The 18,769-nt window shown below is 39.6% G+C and overlaps 1 pseudogene across 1 annotated transcript in view; it reads right to left on the bottom strand.

Moving 5' to 3' along the window:
- LOC308351624 (olfactory receptor-like protein OLF4) overlaps positions 1-18,769 on the bottom strand; it is a 60,817-nt pseudogene that overhangs the window by 38,569 nt on the left and 3,479 nt on the right. Inside the window, exon 2 of the transcript in view lies at positions 14,562-14,778. The product of the transcript in view is annotated as an olfactory receptor-like protein OLF4 (transcript). The remainder of the gene's footprint in view (positions 1-14,561; positions 14,779-18,769) is intronic.

Here is an 18,769-nt window from a genome sequence, read left to right as displayed (position 1 = left end):
GAAGGGGATGGGTTTTGTGTTGTTGTTGTTGTTGTTTGTTTAGTTTTGTTTTTGTTTGTTTGGAAATACAGGATCTAGCTGATTTGCCTACTTACTGCCAGCCTCCTTTGTCATATCTTCAGGGTAGTACGGGTTTCTTAAAAGGTTGAGAGGGGGAGGTGACCTTTGTGGAAGAGAAGAAAAAGGTTACTTTAAAATTGAGCCTTGTTGAAGCATTAGTGCAGCCATTTGGATTTTTGTTCAGCTTTTCGCTTTTCATTGGTTTCAGACTTGAGAATAAACACTGGGCACTACACACACTGACATGAAGACAGTTTTGCCACTACAAGGGATGACTGGGTGGCTTAATGGGTTAAACATCCAGCCTTTAATCTCAGGGTCCTGAATTGAAGCCCTACAGTGGGCTACAAGCTAGGTGTGGAGCCTACTTAAATCAAAACAAAACAAAACAAAATGGAAGAAAAGTACTTCTGCCATTACAAATAGAATTTCTTACTTTATCACAAGTTTAGAGCTCTCATTTTGTCCCTTATTATAAAACATTTGTTAATTATAGGTGGTATACCTAGGTCTTTGTATATGCTATCACCCGTACTAAGAATCTTATAGGGGTTATTTGATTTTATTTTAGCAAACGTGTTATCCCTGAGCAAGTACATTTCTCAGCTCCATTCTGCATGCAGGAATGATGCTTGGTGGCATCCAGTGATCTTTCCCAAGTTCATGTTGAGGTATGTGGTGGCCCTTGAGTGTCATTCTCTCAGAATACTTCTAGTTCTCAATCTCTGAGGCAGTGGTTCTCAACCAGGAATGAAGGATGCCTAGTAATGTCTGATGCTCTAAACACCTACATCCACAAGAAAGAAACCTCCAAAAATAGAACTAGACTGCTCCAAATGACAAAGGTAACAAGTAAGAAAACCTTTTCTAGACCAGCACTTCTCCAACTTCAAATTGTTTACAAGGTGACCATGAATGCACATGGGTCCCATTACAAATGCTGAATCTGAGCATGGTCCTGTGTAGTCCAGATTCTGCATTTCTAGCAAGCTCTCAGGTGATGCTGATGTTAGGATACTGGTCTGTGGACCACTACTTGATTAACAAGGCTGTGATTGTGTGTTAGAGTTAGATGTAAGTAGTTTTAGGTCTTCTGCACCAAAAATTGTCATTGCATGTAACTTTGAAGGAATAGGGTATTCACTCATTCTATAGGCTATGTAAGTTTGTTGTTTCTTTTATACACAGGCTCTTGAGTGACAAAAAATAATACCCTTGTTTCTGTTTTTTTAAAATATATTTATATTTTATAGTAGTTTCTAGTAGCATCGACACACAGGATTGCATTAATTTCTGGAGTACAACAGTGAGAGATACAGGTTTCCAGTTATGGAATGAATAAGTAATGGGAATGAAAGTCAAAGCATAAAGACTACAGTCAATACATTGTAATAGCATTGTATGGGGACAGATGGTATCTATACTTATGGTGAGCAGAGCATAATGTATAAATTTGTCAAATCACTATGTTGTACTCCTGAAATAATAAACATTTGAAAAGACTTTGGATACCCAAAATGTATAAAGAACTTATCAAACTCAACACCCAAAGAATAACTAATCCAGTCAAGAAATGGACAGAAGATATGAACAAATCTAATGATGTACTATATGCTGGATAGCTAAACATAATTTTTAAAAAGAGTGTAATATAAAAATCAGAAAAAAAGAAGACATTCAAATGGCCAACAGACACATGAAAAAGTGTTCCACATCACCTGGCATCAGGGAAATACAAGTCAAAACAACAATGAGATATCACCTCACACCAGTCTAAATGGCTAAAATTAATGTTAGGAAGCAACAGATGTTGCCAAGGATGCAGAGGGGAACCCTCTTACACTGTTGATGGGAATGGAAGCTGATACAGCCACTCTGGAAAACAGTATAAAGTTTCCTCAAGAAGTTAAAAATAGAGTTACCTTTTGACCCAGCAATTGCACTACTGGGTATATATACCAAATAAACAAATGCAGTGATTAAAAGGGGCACCTGCACGACAATGTTTATAGCAGCAATGTCCACAATAGACAAACTGTGGAAAGAACTGGGATGTTCATCATCGAATGAATGGATAAAGAAGATTTGGTATGTCGACATATATATATATATATGTCGACATATATAATGGAATAATACTCAGCCATCAAAAAATGAAATCTTGCCATTTCCAACGATGGAGCTAAAGTGTTTTGTGCTAAGTGAACTATGACAATCAGAGTAAGAAAATTTTCATATGATCACACTAATTGTGGCATTTAAGAAACAAAACAGGTGATCATAGAAGAAGAGAGGAAAAAATTAAACAAGATGAAATCATAGAGGGGGAAAACTGTAAGAGACTGAAGCTAAGAAACAAAAAAGGGTTGCTGGAGGGTAGAAGAATAGGGAGATGGGGTGATTGGGTGATGGGCATTGAGGAATGCATGTGATGTAATGAGCACTGGGTATTACATAAGATTTATGAATCACTGACTTCTACCTCTGAAATCAATAATGGTTTATATTACATGTTAACTGAATTTAAATAAAATTTAACTCATGTTAACTGAATTTAAATAAAATTTAACTCATGTTAACTGAACTTAAATAAAATTTTTAAAAGACTTTATTGTGGGTTAATTAAATTTTTATTATTTTAATTATTAATTAATTAATAATATCATTATATTTTATAATTATATATTATTATATTATATTATATATTATTAATGTTAATTATTATTATATATTACATATATAAATATATTATATAATTAATAATATTAATAATATTATTATTTATATTATTATATTATATTTTTATTTATTATTATTATATTATTATTATAATGATATTAATATTATTAAGTATATATTATATATAATAGATTATAATTTTTTGTTTTTTTTTAAATTTTCAACATAACAGTATTCATTGTTTTTTCACCACACCCAGTGCTCCATGCAATCTGTGCCCTCCCTAATACCCACCACCTGGTTCCCCCACCCTCCCACCCCGCCCCTTCAAAACCCTCAGGTTGTTTTTCAGAGTCCATAGTCTCTCATGGTTCACCTCCCCTTCCAATTTCCCTCAACTCCCTTCTCCTCTCCATCTACCCTTGTCCTCTATATTATTTGTTATGCTCCACCAATAAGTGAAACCATATGATACTTGACTTTCTCTGTTTGACTTATTTCACTCAGCATAATCTCTTCCAGTCCTGTCCATGTTGCTACAAAAGTTGGGTATTCGTCCTGTCTGATGGAGGCATAATACTCCGTAGTGTATATGGACCACATCTTCCTTATCCATTCATCCGTCGAAGGTCATCTTGGTTCTTTCCACAGTTTGGCGACCGTGGCCATTGCTGCTATAAACATTGGGGTACAGATGGCCCTTCTTTTCACTACATCTGTATCTTTGGGGTAAATACCCAGCAGTGCAATTGCAGGGTCATAGGGAAGATCTATTTTTAATTTCCTGAGGAATCTCCACACTGTTCTCCAAAGTGGCTGCACCAGTTTGCATTCCCACCAACAGTATAAGAGGGTTCCCCTTTCTCCACATCCTCTCCAACACACGTTGTTTCCTGTCTTGCTAATTTTGGCCATTCTAACTGGTGTAAGGTGGTATCTCAATATGGTTTTGATTTGAATCTCCCTGATGGCTAGTGATGATGAACATTTTTTCATGTGTCTGATAGCCATTTGTATGTCTTCATTGGAGAAGTGTCTGTTCATATCTTCTGCCCATTTTTTAATATGATTGTCTGTTTTGTGTGTGTTGAGTTGGAGGAGTTCTTTATAGATCCTGGATATCAACCCTTTGTCTGTACTGTCATTTGCAAATATCTTCTCCCATTCCGTGGGTTGCCTCCTTGCTTTGTGGACTGTTTCTTTTGCTGTGCAGAAGGTTTTGATCTTGATGAAGTCCCAAAAGTTCATCTTTGCCTTTGTTTCCTTCGCCTTTGGAGACATATCTTGAAAGAAGTTGCTGTGGCTGATATCAAAGAGGTTACTGCCTATGTTCTCCTCGAGGATTCTGCTGGATTCCTGTCTCACGTTGAGGTCTTTTATCCATTTCGAATTTATCTTTCTGTACGTTGTAAGAGAATGGTCAAGTTTCATTCTTCTCCATATAGCTGTCCAGTTTTCCCAGCACCATTTATTGAAGAGACTGTCCTTTTTCCACTGGATATTTTTTCCTGTTTTGTCGAAGATTATTTGACCATAGAGTTGAGGGTCCATATCTGGGCTCTCTATTCTGTTCCACTGGTCCATGTGTCCGTTTTTATGCCAGTACCATGCTGTCTTGGTGATCACAGCTTTGTAGTAAAGCTTGAAATCAGGTAACGTGATGCCGCCAGTTTTATTTTTGTTTTTCAACATTTCCATAGCAATTCGGGGTCTCTTCTGATTCCATACAAATTTTAGTATTATTTGCTCCAGCTCTTTGAAAAATACCGGTGGAATTTTGATCGGAATGGCATTAAAAGTATAGATTGCTCTGGGCAGTATAGACATTTTAACGATGTTTATTCTTCCGATCCAAGAGCATGGAATGGTCTTCCATCTTTTTGTGTCTTCTTCAATTTCTTTTAGGAGTGTTCTGTAGTTCCTCGAGTACAGATCTTTAACCTCTTTGGTTAGGTTTATTCCGAGGTATCTTATGGTTCTTGGTGCTATACTAAATGGAATTGATTCTCTAATTTGCCTTTCTGTATTTTCATTGTTAGTGTATAAGAAAGCCACTGATTTCTGGACATTGACTTTGTATCCTGCCACATTACTGAATTGCTGTATGAGTTCTAGTAGTTTAGGGGTGGAGTCTTTCGGGTTTTCCAAATAAAGAATCATGCCATCTGCGAAGAGAGAGTGTTTGACTTCTTCCTTACCAATTTGGATACGTTTAATTTCTCTTTGTTGTCTGATTGCTGTTGCTAGGACTTCTAATACTATGTTGAACAAGAGTGGTGAGAGTGGGCATCCTTGTCGTGTTCCTGATCTCAACGGGAAGGCTGCAAGCTTTTTCCCATTGAGGGTGATATTTGCTGTGGGTTTTTCATAGATAGATTTGATGAAGTTCAGGAATGTTCCCTCTATCCCTATACTTTGAAGCGTTTTAATGAGGAACGGATGCTGGATTTTGTCAAAAGCTTTTTCTGCATCAATGGAGAGGATCATGTGGCTCTTCTCTCTTCTCTTATTGATTTGTTCTATCACATTGATTGATTTGTGAATGTTGAACCATCCTTGCAACACAGGGATGAATCCCACCTGGTCAGGGTGGATAATCTTTTTAATGTGCTGTTGGATCCTGTTTGCTAGGATCTTGTTGAGAATCTTGGCATCCATATTCATCAGGGATATTGGTCTGAAATTCTCCTTTTTGGTAGGGTCTTTGCCTGGTTTGGGGATCAGGGTAATGCTGGCTTCATAAAAAGAGTCTGGAAGTTTTCCTTCTGCTTCAATTTTTTGAAACAGCTTCAGGAGAATAGGTATTATTTCTTCTTTGAAAGTTTGATAGAATTCCCCAGGGAATCCGTCAGGTCCTTGGCTCTTGTTTTTTGAGAGGTTTTTGATCACTGCTTCAATCTCGTTACTAGATATTGGTCTATTCAGGTTGTCAATTTCTTCCTGGTTCAATTTTGGGAGTTTATAGTTTTCCAGGAATGCATCCATTTCATCTAGGTTGCTTAGCTTATTGGCATATAACTGTTAATAATAACTTCTGATGATTGTTTCTACTTCCTTGGTGTTAGTTATGATCTCTCCCTTTTCATTCATAATTTTATGAATTTGGGCTTTCTCTCTTTTCTTTTGGATTAGTGTGGCCAATGGTTTATCGATCTTATTGATTCTTTCAAAAAAACAGCTTCTAATTTCATTGATACGTTCTACTGTATCTCTGGTTTCTACCTCATTGATCTCTGCTCTAATCTTGATTATTTCCCTTCTTATGTGTGGGGTTGGTTTGATTTGTTGTTGATTCTCCAGTTCTTTAAGGTGTAGAGACAGCTGGTGTATTCTGGATTTTTCCATTTTTTTGAGGGAGGCTTGGATGGCTATGCATTCCCCCTTAGGACCGCCTTTGCTGTATCCCATAGGTTTTGGAGTGAAGCCTCTTCATTCTCACTGGTTTCCATAAATTGTTTAAGTTCTTCTTTGATCTCCTGGTTGATCCAAGCATTCTTAAGCAAGGTGGTCTTTAGCTTCCAGGTGTTTGAGTTCCTTCTGAACTTTTCCTTGTGATTGAGCTCCAGTTTCAAAACACTGTGATCTGAGAATATGCAGGGAATAATCTCAGTCTTGTGGTATCGGTTGAGCCCTGATTTGTGACCCAGTATGTAGTCTATTCTGGAGAAGGTTCCATGTGCACTTGAGAAGAATGAGTATTCTGTTGTTTTAGGGTGGAATGTTCTGTATATATCTATGAGGTCCATCTGGTCCAATGTGTCATTCAATGCTCTTATTTCTTTATGGATTTTCTGCTTCGATGATCTGTCTATTTCTGAGAGAGGCATGTTAAGATCTCCTACTATTAATGTATTCATATCAATATGACTCTTTATCTTGATTAATAGTTATCTTATGTAATTGGCTGCCCCCATATTGGGGGCATAGATATTTACAATTGTTAGATCATCTTGGTGGATAGTCCCTTTAAGAATGATGTAGTGTCCTTCTGTATCTCTGACTACTGTCTTTAGTTTAAAATCTAATTTATCTGATATGAGAATCGCTACCCCGGCCTTCTTTTGAGGCCCGTTGGCATGAACGATGCTTCTCCATCCCTTCACTTTCAGTCTGGGTGTATCTTTAGGTTCAAAATGGGTCTCTTGTAGACAACATATGGATGGGTCCTGTCGTTTTATCCAATCTGTACCCTGTATCGTTTTATGGGCGCATTTAGGCCATTCACATTGAGAGTGATTCTTGAGAGATACATTTTTATTGACATTGTGTTATCTTTGAAGTCTTTCTTTCTGTCGATTGTCTCTATATTTCTGTTCAATGCTATTCTTAGGATTTTTCCTCTTTTATAGAACCCCCCTTAATATTTCCTGCAGTGTCGGCTTGGTGGTTGCATAGTCTTTTAAGCCTTGCGGGTCTTGGAAACTCTTTATCTCTCCATCCATTTTGAATGTCAGTCTTGCTGGATAAAGTATTCTTGGCTGCATGTTCTTCTCATTTACTGCCCTGAATATATCTTGCCAGCCCTTTCTGGCTTGCCAGGTCTCTGTGGACAGGTCTGATGTTATTCTGATGGGCTTTCCTCTGTAAATAAGGAGCTTCTTCATCCTAGCGGCTTTCAGGAGATTGTATCTACAATTATGATTCCTCAATTTTACTATGAGGTGCCTGGATGTTTTTTTGGAATTTATAATCTTGGGGGGAGACCATTCTGCCTCTAGTACCTGAACACTTGTTCCATTCGCAAGATTGGGAAAATTTTCATGAAGAACTTGTTCCACTATATCTTCTAGACTTCTTTCTTTCTCCTCCCTTTCAGGGATTCCAATAATTCTGATGTTGGAACGTTTCATGACATCATTTATTTCCCTGATTCTGTTTTCGTGGCTTCTAAGCTGTTTGTTCCAGGCTTCCTCCTGATCCTTTCTCTTTATCTGTTTGTCCTCCAGATCACTAATTCTATCTTCTGTCTCAGTTACCCTAGCTTTTAGAGAATTTAGATTAGATTGGAACTCATTGAGAGCGTTGTGAACCTCATCCCTGGTGGCCTTCAGCTCTGCCCTAACATTATGAACGCCATCCCTGGTCGCTTTCAATTCTGCCCTAATCAATTCTGTTTGGTCATCCATGGCTTTCTCCAGCCTAGCTATTGCCTGGATAATTGTTAGCCTGAATTCTCTTTCCGACATATTGTCTATGTTGATAGCCGTTAGCTCTGTTGCAGAAGGCCCATCCACTGTATTTTTCTTCTGTTGGGGATTCCTCCTCCTAGTCATTTTTGTGAGAGATGACTGGACAGATGTAGCTGGATGTATCGACCGTGGTGCCATCAAGGTGCACCCTGGAACGCTTCTGAGCACTCAGGATTCCCCACCCAAACGAGAGAAAAAAGAAAAGAAAAAGAAAAAAGAGAGAGAGAGAGAGAGACAGGAAAAAAAGGGAAGATAAAAGAGAAGGTTCAGCCCAAGTGGGCCCCAGGGTAAGATTTATGACGTATACAAACAAAACCAGACAAACAAAAAGACTGATAAAAGTGTATGATGAGAGTATATATATATATATATATATATATATATATATATAAGCAAAAAAAGGAGGAGCCTCATCAAGAAGAACCCCAAGTATAAGATTTATATACTATCAGGACAAACATAAATACACAGAGACACTGGCAGAAGAAAAAGATGGGAGCATGGTTATAGATTCTCAGTGTGGGCGAGGAAGTTTATTTTGATTCTTCCTGGATGTATCTTGATATCTTTGTTAAAGGACTTTTCCTAAGAAAAAGGGGGATTAAAAATTGGTTCACCTATAGGGGTAGCATTGATTGGAGAAAGGGGGTTACCTTGAAGTTTAACTCTATATGAATATTAGAAAATAAAATAAAAAAGGAATAAACTGGACTAAACTAAACTAAAATTTTTTTAAAAAATTAAAAAAATAGAAAAGCAAAAGAAAAACACATGTGTATATATCAAAAAATTCAGGTTAGAAGTTTATTATGGAATTTGATGTACTGGACATCTCACTGTGATGGTAAATAGGTTAAAAAATTATCTATATTAAAAAAGAAAAAAAATGAGCCAGAATAGTGGGAATGAATTAAAAATAAAAGTTTTATCTATGAAATAGTGGTGGTTGTTCTCCTGTAGTCTTTTATTTTTTTCTTTCCTGATTTGTTTTCTGGGGACGGGGGCTGCCACGTGGTTTTTCAGTCAGTGATGTTCCCTGAGTTAAGTCCTCCAGCCCCCCTCAAGGGGGTGGGCTCTGAGGAAAACAGTTTTTTCAGGCTTTTGTTCTCTGGAGGTTTTTATGTTTGTTCACTTCTTTTCTCTTGCCTTGACAGCTTTTGATGGTTTTTGGAGGTTTAGAGGAAAGCAAACTGCACCCGACCTCCCTCTCAGAGAGAAGCCTCAGTCTGCTCCCCTGCAGGTGCTGCAGCTGCTGGGCCACTGGCAGAGCAGGTTCTGAGTCGCGGTCCCTGGGGATGCAGGATCTCCTGCTTGTAAGCAAAACCAAGGCAGCTGTGGCTGTCTGGGCAGCTCCAGACCACCAGAGAGGTTCCAAGCAGTGATCACACACTGAGATTTTCCCGCTGGCCGGGGCTAAGAGCGCCGGGTTTGCTCGCACCTCTCCCAGGGCAGGGTTTGGGGCGCGGCGTCTCCAGCTCTATAGGCTCTATCGGCTCTATCGCCGCGTGGGTCCGAGAACACCAGGTTGGGCGTTCGTGCACCTCTCTCAGGGGAGGGTGAGGCACGTGTGCATCTCTAGCAAGGTGCGCGTTCTGCCGTCTGGTGTGGCTCCCAGCCCCTCATGGGAGCCGGACTCCACCCGTTCTTGGGCGCACTGGCGGCTCAGGGACAAAGACCAGGTTTCTCCGCCGCACTCTCTCTGGCTCAGTGCCAGGGGAGGCTGTCCTGGGTCTGGGGACTTAAGCCCCTGTCCCTAGCTGCCCCGATTCCCGCAATTTCTCCCCGCGATCCTTTGCTCTTTTGTGTGCTTTCAACCAGACTCCAAGTTAATGCTGGTCCCCAGATGCAGGGCACTGTCGTATTGGGGTATTGCTTTCCAATCGGTCGCCTCTGGTGGCTCCCTCCCCCTTTTGTTTATCTTCCCATATCAGTCCGATGTTCCCACTCCACTTTACCTGCCCACTGGCATCTTCTGCCCCCCGCAGAAATTCAGACGTGTATAATTCTGATCTCAGGCTGATTTCATGGGTGATCGGAGTTCTTTGGTAGGTAATCAGCTCACTTTAGGTACACTTTGAAAAGGCGCCTCCTCCTACTTCCCTGCCATCTTGTCTCCAATAAACAAAATCTTAAAAAAAAAAAAAAAAGAAAAAGAAACGCAGCACAGAGATTCACACCTGACTCTAGACCCATGAGAACCCAACAGATATCAGAAATGCTTCCCAGCATATAATTTCATTTGACTATAAAGGTATTCTGGTATCCCATTTGACAAGGACATCCTACTACGCAGCAAGAGCTGACTGACACAATAATCCAAGTGAATAGATCTGAGGCAGTTAGAACATGTGCTGCTTTTTATTTTTGGCATATGATCTGACAAATGAGGAGAGTGATCATGATCATTCTGTAATGCAATCTTGTTTCCAGTGATTTTATGAGCAAGTTATATACGTGGGCTCCATTCTGGTTCTCCAGGAGAGTTTGAAGGACGTGCATATTTGTGCAGAAGAACTGGTGATCCTGAACCACTCGACCGGCAGGACATCCAACTCTCCTGTGAAATGTCCTCTGATTAAGCAGGTGGAAGAGATTTCTGAACAGGAAGGAGGCACAAAATGGATGATGCAGGTATTGTTTTTTCACCACCCCTTAGCACTTTTGACAAGTATTAGGCCATGGGGCTTATTCGTGTGACAAAAGGAAAAGTCTATTAGCAGGTAGCATTGGAAATTTTCAAGTAGAGGACAGAAGATAATTTGTTAATAAATGTATATGACATTAACTGACACTTCACCTCAAGGAATCAACACTCCCAGTTGTAGAGACCAGTGTTCAATATTTCCACAAATACATTCATGACATGAAAAAGAAATATTTTTCACAGTGAGAAAATGAATTTAATGAAATTTTGCTTCCTCATATGTACGGTTGTCTCTGATCCTAAGAATGTATTAGATCAATTTATCTAAATTTATCATTCCATGTAGACTCCACTGGGAAACATTATATGCTAAGCAGGGTTTGCAGGGAGTATGGTAGGCTTTCTGGACACTGAGCTGAATGGCGGAATAAAACCAGGAGACCAGTTAGGAAACATGGAGAATGTTTGTAGAGTAAGTGCCTGACATTAAGCTTTTGATTTCTGAAGCATCCATTTCAAAGACAGCCATTCAAGTGAACATATTGCCAGTTGTATGTATGACACAATTACTATAGAAGCACCCAGCACACTCCACACACAAAGTACCAATTTGGAAAGCCCTCATAATCTAGATAAACATCATGAATGACCCTACTTGTCCCTTTCTGTGCCAAATTCCAGTTGTGTGCTCTTTGTATGGTTTTGTTGTTATATTTAAGCACTGTAGGAAAATATTTTATTATATTCTCTTTAGTTTTTTATTTGAGTGTATACACACACAATGTTACATCAGATTCTGATATACAACATAGTGATTCATTGTCTCTGTAAGTTTTGCTGCGTTCACCACCCCAATGTAGCCACCCTCCTTCCTATTACGTCACTATAACAATATCATTGACAGTATTCCATATGCTGCGCATTCCCATTCCCATGATTTATTCATCACATATGTCCATTGCCACTCTCCTTCACCAATTTTGCCCATCCACCAACTCTATCTGTGTTTGAAATTCCCCAATAAAAAAATGACCACAAGCCCCTAACCATCCCACTCGTGGACTCCAGTGAAGACAGATCCTTCAGCGGTGCTCTTTCTCTCTCCCTCTCAGAACCTCTCTCCTCCTCTGAGACCTCCCCTAATGGCTTTGGGCATCCCCTGTGCCCTCCAATACCTGTGATGAATAAACCTGGTTTTGTTAGACTTCTCTGGTAGGTGTTGCTGAGGCATGTCTTAGAGTCACAGAAAGAACCCAAGAACAAGTCCAGCCAGAACAGAGGCTCTGGTCAGGGAAGCATCTGTGTGAATGTCCACAAACACAGGAGTGCAGGGGAGTACCTGGAATTTCCTGCCTGAGCATCTCTGTCCATAGCCTGAGACAAAAAGGGAACAGTGTTAGTGAGCACATTATCAAGAAGAGGAGTAAAGGTGATGATGTGAAAAGATTGACAGACTCTAGGTAAAAATTGCAGTTATATATTTTTATCTACAATAAAATTGTGTAAAGGGCTTAGTGACCAAGTATACAGCTTTCTCCATAAGAATATACAAGCCATGATTATTATTTTAGGAAAGCTAGGGAAAATTTACATGGCAGATCATAAGTTCTATGAAATGAGATTATTTTTAAGAAATCCAACTTGTCCCATGTAAGATACAGAAATTTCCAGGCATTTCTGAACCAAGGATGGGGAAAACACTGTGGACATATGAAAATGGAAATCAAAAGTTTCTGCACAGCAAAGGAAATAGTCAACAACAAAAAAGAGGCAACCCATGGAATGGGAGAAGATATTCACAAATGACACTACAGACAAGAGGCTGATATCCAAGATCTATAAATAACTTCTCAAACACAACACTCAAAAAACAGATAATCAGGGGCACCTGGGTGGCTCAATGGGTTAGAGCCTCTGCCTTCGGCTCAGGTCATGATCCCAGGGTCCTGGGATCAAGCCCCGTATTGGGCTCTCTGCTCAGCGGGGAGCCTGCTTCCCCCTTTCCCTCTGTCTGCCTCTCTGCCTACTTGTGATCTCTGTCTGTCAAATAAATAAATTAAAAAAAACAGATAATCATGTCAAAAAATGGACAGAAGACATGAACAGACACTTCTCCGAAGAAGAATGGCTAACAGACACATCAAAAGGTGGGTATTAGGAGGGCACAGATTGCATGGAGCACTGGGTGTGGTGAAAAAACAATGAATACTGTTACGCTGAAAATAAATAAAAAATTTAATTAAAAAAATGTTCATCATCATCAGCCATCAAGGAGATTCAAATCAAAACTACATTGAGATACAACCTTACACCAGTTAGAATGACCAAAATTAAGAAGACAGTAAGCAACAAGTGTTGGAGAAGATGTGGAGAAAGGGAACCCTCTTACACTGTTGGTGGGAATGCTAGTTGGTGCAGCCACTTTGGAAAACAGTGTGGAGATTCCTTAAGACATTAAAAATAGAGCTACCTTATCACCCTGCAATTGCACTATTGGATATTTACCCCAAAGATACAGATGGAGTGAAAAGAAGGGCCATCTGTACCCTAATGTTCATACCAGCAATGGCCATGGTTGCCAAACTGTGGAAAGAACCAAGATGCCCTTCAATGGACAAATGGATAAAGAAGATGTGGTCCATATATACAATTGAGTATTATACCTCCACCAGAAAGGATGAATACCCAACTTTTGTATCTACATGGATGTGACGGGAGGAAATTATGCTGACTGAAGTAAGTCAAGCAGAGAGAGTCAATTATCATATGGTTTCACTTATTTGTGGAGCATAAGGAGGACATTGGGAGAAGGAGAGAAGTGAGTTGGGGGAAATCTCTGGGGGAGAGAAAGTATGAGAGACTGTGGACTCTGAGAAACAAACTGAGGGTTTTGAAGGGAGGCAGGTGGGGAGATAGGTGAGCCTGGTGGTGGGTATTAAGGAAGGCATATATTGCATGGAGCACTGGGTGTGGTGTATAAGCAATCAATCTTGGAACACTGAAAAATAAAATTAAATTAAGAAAAAAAAGAAAATGGAGAAAGAGGATTTGTCTGTATATCAGACAGAGCAGAGACTTAATAAAATAATAAAGTAAGTGCCTAAGTGTATGGAGAAGTTGAACTCAAACAAATGGAAATTCTAGGAAATAAAGAGAAGGAGCAGATTAAACTTCCTCAGTCTGATAGAAGAATAGTATTTCCTGGCTCTAATTCTGTGAGCCCTGCAATCATGGCCACTTCTTCAGCCCCAGGACAAATGGTCCTTACATCACTGGAATCCCAATGATCCTTCTCGGAGCCCTCTTTATGTCTCTGTTCCTCAGACTGTAGATTAAGGGGTTCAGCATGGGTGTGGCCACTGTGTACATCGCTGAGGCCACTGCACTTGCGTGGGAGCTCTGGGTAGAAGCTGAGCTAAGGTATACTTTTAGGCTGGTACAATAAAATGAGACAACCAAGAGGTGAGATGCACAGGTGGACAATGCTTTATACTTGCCCTGAGATGATGATATCCCAAGTATGGAGGAAACTTTCTTAAAATAAGAATAAAGGATCCCAGTGAGGGGATTGCCAACCAGCAACATATTTGCAATATACATCACCATGTCACTAAGAAAGATGTCTGAACAGGTAAGTTGGACCACCTGGTTGATTTCACAAAAAAAGTGGGAGATTTCCACCAATATACAGAAGGACAGCCATAACACCATTAAGCTTTGTAATAAGGAATTCAGGGCACTCATGGTCCAGGATACCAGAAACCGTAGTGCACGGAGCTGGGGATTCATGATGACTATATAGTGCAGGCGGTGACAGATGGCCACAAATTGGTCATAGGCCATCACAGCCAGGAAAAAGGCATCAATCCTGCAAGGGGTAAGAATAGGTATATTAGAGTTATGCAGCCTGCATAGGTTATAACTCTGCTCTGAATCTGGATGTTCCACAACATCTTGGGGATGGTGGTGGTGGTGAAGCAGATGTCTACAAAGGATAGGTTGGCCAGGAAGAAGTACATGGGAGTGTGGAGGTGGGAGTCAAAGCTGATGGCCAGGATGATGAGCATGTTTCCAAACACAGTGATCAGGTACATGGAGAGGAAAAGCCCAAATATGAGGGGCTGCAGTTCTGGTTTCTCTGAAAATCCCAAAACAAGAAACTCCAAAATTCTGGTATCATTTCCAAATTCTATGTGATCGAGGTGACTGCCAGGAAACAAAAACTAACATGACTAATTTTTTAAATAACGAATATTGTAAGCACCATTGAAATTACACAGTTTGTATTTTATATTCAAAAGTGAATATACATAGTTTTTGTACAGAACTTGTCCCTTGTTGGGACATCCCCTTCCTATGCCAGCTCTGAATAGGAATGTACATCCCACACATGGTCTTTTCCCCAAGTACTCATGTGTTCTATACTTTCAAATAGAAATTCTGCCACATGTTTGAGGAATAAACTTGAGTATGGACTAACCACCAGGCAAAGAGTACAGGTGTGTAAAAAAAAAAAAAGTCTGCACAGTTTAAGGATGGAGATGGTAAGCAAATAGAAGATCAGATAGAGTATCAGAAGGTGATAGGTGCTATGAAGAAAAAGCTGGTATGAAGGGAAGAGTTCATGGAAGTGTTGTTTTCTTACTGGTTGCTCAGGTAGACAAGCACACATTTCCCCAGAGTCTCCAAGGGAGAAACAGCAGGAAACACAAGATTATCCAGGAAGTAAGTGCCAAACAATGGAACAGTGTGAAGGCTTTGAGAAAAGACTGGATTTTTAAAATTAATTTTTAAAACTTGAGTGTGGTTGACACACTATGTTATATTACTTTTGGGTGCACAACACGGTGACAAAACAAGTTTAAACATAGCACTGTGTTCAGCGCCTGTGGAGCTTCTGTCTTTCACCACACAACTCTATGACAATATCACTGACTATATTCCCTAGGCTGTGGCTTTTATTCCCATGATTCATTCACTCTTTAACTGGAGGCTTCTCCCCTTCACCATTCTGCATTTCATTTGTTCATTCATTGTTTAAAAAAATCAAAACTCAAGCTATGAGGAGGCAAGATGGCAGAAGAGAAGGGGACCTCATTTCATCTGGCCCCTTGAATTTAGCTAGATAACTATCAAATCATTCTGAACACCCATGAATTCAACCTGTAAGATTGTAAGGATGTAAGAAAAGAATACTGGAACTCTTCAATAGAAGAGTGACCACTTTTTGAAAGGTAGAAGGTGCGGAGAAGTGAATCTGAAGGGAGATATCAGAAGATAAATGGTAGGAGGAGGGAGTCTCCCTATGCCAGCTTCCAGAAAGTGATATAGCCCTATGGCCCCAATTCAGAACCCTTAGAAATCTGCTCCAGTGAGAGATATCTCTGTCTGAAGGGTTCTCAGGTAGAAATGGGCAAAATTTTAGGTGGGACAGCATGGTCACATGATTCCTGGAGTTACAGAATTAGCAGGGGTGCCTGAGCTGTTAGAGTTCCCAAGCTTTGGAGCAGAAAAACCAGTTATAGTCAGTAAGCACATGAGGGGGGCTCTCAGCTGGGTCTGCCATAAACTGTGAGCTGGGGCCTACTGGGAGGCTGCTCTCCACCTCAGGACCCTACAGAGAACTGGAACATGGGGACCCTCTATCATCTCCTGGGCGGGCTGGGATGGTGATGAACTTGGAAGCAAAAATTCTCACCAATATTCTAGTCAATAGGATCCAACAGTACACTAAAAAGGTTATTCACCAAGACCAATTGGGATTTATTCCTGGACTGCAAGGGTGGTTCAACATCGCAAATGTTTCAGTGTGATACCACATTAAATAAAAAAAAGAAAAGAAGAGAAAAGAAAAGAAAGGAAAGGAAATGGAAAGAAAAGAAATAAAAGGAAGGACAGGAATCATATGATCCTCTCGATTGATGCAGAAAAAGCATTTGGCAAAATACAATGTCCTTTCTTGATTAAAACTCTCCAAAGGTAAGATAGAGGTAACATACCTCAATATCATAAAAGCTATCTATGAAAAGCTCACAGTGAATATAATTCACAATGGCCAAAAACAGAGACTTTTCCCCTAAAGTCAGGAAAATGATAGGGATGCCCACACTCAACACTTTTGTTCAACATATTATAAGTTTGAGCCTCAGCAATAAAAGATACAAAAGGCATCTGAATTGGCAAAGAAGTCACACTCCCACTCTTTGAAGATGACATGATACTTAATGTGGAAAACCAAAAAGACTCCACCCCAAAATTGTGAGGACTCACACAGCAACTCAGCAACATGGTAGGATACAAAATCAATGCACAGAAATAAGTTCCATTTCTATACACTAACAATGAGATTGAAGAAAGAGAAATTAAGGTATCAATCTCATTTACAACTGTGTCAAAAGCCATAAGATACCTAGCAATAAACCTAATCTAAGAGGTAATGATCTATACTCTAAATACTACAGTATGCTTATGGAAGAAATTTAGAAAGACACAAAGAGATGGAAAAACATTTCATGCTCATGGATTGGAAGAATAAATATTGTTAAAATGTCCATGCTACCCAGAGAAACCTACACATTCAAAGCAGTCCATACAAAAGTAACATCAACATTTTTCTGAGCTGGAACAAATAATCCTACAATTTGTATGGAACCAGAAAAGACCCTGAATCACCAGAGGAATGTTGAAAAAGAAAACTGAAGCTGGGGGCATCACCTTGCCTGACATCATGCTATATTACAAAACTGTGTTCACCAAGACAGCATGGTATTAGCCCAAAAACAGACACATAGATCAGTGGAACAGAATAGAGATCCCAGAAATGGACCCTTAGCTCTATAAACTAATCTTCCACCAAGCAGAGAATACCCAGTGGAAAAAAGTCAGTATCTTCAATAAATGGTGCTGGGAAAATTGGACAGTCACATGAAGAATAATGTGACTGGATCATTCTTTTACACCATACACAAAGACAAACTCAAAATGGATGAAAGACCTAAATGTGAGACAGGAATCCATCCAAATCCTAAAGGACAACACAGGTAGCAACTTCTATGACCTTGGCCACAGCTACTTCTTGCTAGACACATCTCTAAAGACAAGAGAAACAAAAGCTAAAATGAACTACTGGGATTTCATCAAGAGAAAATCTTTTGCACAGCAAAGGAAATAGTCAATAAAACTAAAAGGCAACCTAAGGAATGGGAGATATTTGCAAATGACATTACAGTTAAAGAGCTAGTACCTAAAATCTATAGAGAACTTATTAAACTCAACACACACACACACACACACACACACACACACACACACACACACACACTTAATCCAGTCAGGAAATGAGCAGAAGACATGAACAGACATTTATCTGAAGGAGACATACAAATGGCCAACAGACATCTTTAAAAAATGCTCAACATCACTTCTTATCAGGAAAATATAAATCAAAACCACAATGAGATACCACCTTACACCAGTTAGAATGGCTAAAATTAACAAGACAGGAAACAAGAAGTGTTGGCAAGGATGTAGTGAAGGGGAATCCTCTTACACCATTTGATGGGAATGTAAGCTGGTACAGCCACTCTGGAAAACAGTATGGAATGTTCCCTAAGAAGCTAAAAATAGAGCTACCCTATGACCCAATAATTGCACTCCTGGGTATTTATCCCAAATATACAAATGTAGTGAAATGAAGGGGCACCTGCACCCCAATATTCATAGAAGCAATGTCCACAATAGCCAAACTGTGGAAGGAACCCAGATGTCCTTGGACAGATGAATGGATAAATAAGATGTGGTTCATATATACAATAGAATATTACTCAGCGAGCAGAAAGGATGACAACCTATCATTTACATAGATATGGATGGATGGAACTGGAAGGCGCTATGCTATGTGAAAGAAGTGATTAAAGAGAAAGATAATTATCATGGTTTCACTCACGGGTGGAATATAAGAAATTGTGTAGAGACATATCTTGAAAGAAGTTGCTATGGCTGATATCAAAGAGGTTACTCCCTATGTTCTCCTCGAGGATTCTGATGGATTCCTGTCTCACGTTGAGGTCTTTTATCCATTTCGAGTTTATCTTTGTGTACGGTGTAAGAGAATGGTCAAGTTTCATTCTTCTACATATAGCTGTCCAGTTTTCCCAGCACCATTTATTGAAGAGACTGTCTTTTTTCCACTGGGTAT

Source organism: Martes martes (assembly GCF_963455335.1).
Source record: "Martes martes genome assembly, chromosome: 1".
Lineage (NCBI taxonomy): Eukaryota > Metazoa > Chordata > Mammalia > Carnivora > Mustelidae > Martes > Martes martes.
The sequence above is the reverse complement of the archived record's forward strand: the minus strand, read 5'-3'. Positions and strand labels throughout refer to the sequence as shown.